The following is a 2,535-nucleotide window of genomic DNA, read 5'->3' as shown; positions in this document are numbered from 1 at the left end:
CCTCGAGGCCGGCCCGGTTCTGTAAGCCAACAGTCTGCAGGTGTTTGGACTCAGAACCCTGTGTGAGGACACACCCATCCTGACCCCCTGGACCAGGTGGGTAATGTTTAATCAGGAGGCGGAGCCACAGATCTGAGTCTCACCTGAAACCAGACCTGAGCCCAGACCTGAGACCAGACCTGAGCCCAGACCTGAGACTGTGGTCATCGTGGACCAGCGCCCCCCTGCTGATTGGTTCCAGTCCAACATTAAGCCCCGCCCCTTCATGTTAGTAAATGGGACATTTTCCTGACTAAACACCAAAGGTGGACTCTGAGAACTGATCCGGCTGATGGTTCCTGTCGGGTCAGGCAGCTRGGACCACAGCTGCTGACAATCATCTGTTTACGACGCCGGTAACCATAGCAACGGCACCYAACAGACCCTTAAACCCGGTCCGATAAGACGCAGGTCCCGCCCGGTTATAAAGAGAAGCTGCAGAGCCATAAAGTCTTGAAAGATTAACAGAGACGAGCTGAAACCTTCACAGCAAACATTAATGATTAAAGGAACACACTTCCTGTTCTTCATCCTCTCCTCTTCCTCTTCACAGTGTTCCAGCTGAACCACTGACTGCTGACAGCTCTGCTGTCTTCAAACACTTCAAAATGAGTCGAACAATGACATCATCCAGATTATCTCAGTTTATATCAGGGATTAAACACAGGGAACACTGAACCAAACATGAGGTGAAGAAGGAGGAAGAACCGTTCATCAACTGGTTCACCAAGCTGTCACACCACAATCAAAACACAAACAATCATCAGGATCAGTGTGAACATCACACATCTGTTGGACGTGATACCAACGAGCTGCAGGAACTAGATGTTCAGAAAGAACCACGACCACTCCTGATGACTGGTCCTGCTGGTACCAGTCCTACTGGTCCTCCTGGGAGAAAAAACCAACAAGAGCTCAACAACGACAGAAGAAATATGTTGGATGGAAAAACTGCTGAGGCTACAAGAGACGCCCTCTAAGGTCCTCAAATGTGTGGAGACTGGGGACCCCTTACAAGGGTGAAAAATATCCAAGGACCCCCTTATAAACCCTGTTGAACCAAATACAGAAACATCAACAAAGGGCCGGGCCACACACTAAGTGACGTATTGATACATCAATAATGTGTGTATTTCTGACTCACCTGCTGGGCATAAGGTCACTTTGTGATTTTTATCCATTTTTAGGCGTTTCTGCAGAAATATCGCCCACGAGGGGCTGCACCTGGCTMCAGGTATAAAACCCGGTGCTGAGCTTTCAGGACCGGTTCCACCTGACCGGATCTCTTCCTTTTATTCCCCTGCATCAGCACCAGCAGCCCCGTGCTGAAATTCAGCCGTTTCACCCGCCGGAGCTCGTCCGCCGACATTTGACCGCTTATATCTCCGCGGCACCACCAGGTTAGCGCAGATCCAGAGCTTTAAAACAAGCCCTCTGCTGCCCGGGTCAGACGCTCAGAGCCGGAGCTAGAGGCTCGAAATAAATGGACTGCTTCTTGTGCGGGACATYTTCAATTATATTTTCAGAATCTGCTGCGGGCCAATAAAAATGGTACCGTGGGCCACAGTTGGCCCGTGGGCRGTTGTTTGGACACCCCTGGTTTAGTGTGTTTGTTTTAACAGAGCAATGTTCCCCATATGCATTWAKAAAAATCTAATTAACAATTTATTGAAGATTTTTGAGGACCCCCAAGATATGGCTCATGGACCTCTAGGAGTCCTGGGACCCCAGTTTGAGAACCTCTGCTCTATTAGACTTTAAATACAGAATGAGGACAAAATCAAAAACATACAACATATGAAACTGTCAAGTCATATTAACAGGTTATTAATTATTAATTTATCTGTTTTTGTGTTTTTTTCTTCTGTTATTGTTTGTATTTGTTAAAAGCACCAATAAAGTTTTCAGTGGAAAGAAAAATGAGGCCAAAGAGTAAAAACATTAAAACAACGTATACGTGACGTTATATAAATAAACTGAACTGAATAAAAAACGAACAGGAGTCTCTCTTTAGGATACTAGAGAGCAGCCCAGGAGCAGGAAGTTGAAGTCCCAGAGGAAAAGCGCCTCCTGGTGGCAGGCTGCAGAGCAGTATTTAAGCCCCGCCCCTTTCATCTAAACCCCTGACTTTATAAAATGACACTTCAGCTGAGCTTTAATGACTGATTAGAGAACGATGTCATGTTACTGTGTGACTGACAGTCTGTCAGGGAGGTGGGCGGGGCTCTCCAGGGTACCGCCCACGTCACCAGTAAACAGATTAAAACGAATCTTTATTTATTTTTAATGTTTAGTTTTTCTTCTCAGGACACATTTAAAGACAAAGAATTTAAAATCTGCTGTCGTCTTTTCTTCTGAGCTTCAAACAGGATAAAAAGTGATCCACAGAATCAATGAGTTCCTCTGAAGACCAGAAACCAGCGGATGTTGTTCATGTAGCTGGTTTCCAGTCCCACACACACACACACACACACACACACACACACACACACACAC

The sequence above is a fragment of the Austrofundulus limnaeus genome, unplaced genomic scaffold (assembly GCF_001266775.1).
Source record: "Austrofundulus limnaeus strain Quisiro unplaced genomic scaffold, Austrofundulus_limnaeus-1.0 Scaffold2037, whole genome shotgun sequence".
NCBI classification, from domain to species: Eukaryota; Metazoa; Chordata; class Actinopteri; order Cyprinodontiformes; family Rivulidae; genus Austrofundulus; species Austrofundulus limnaeus.
Note: the sequence above shows the minus strand (reverse complement) of the source record.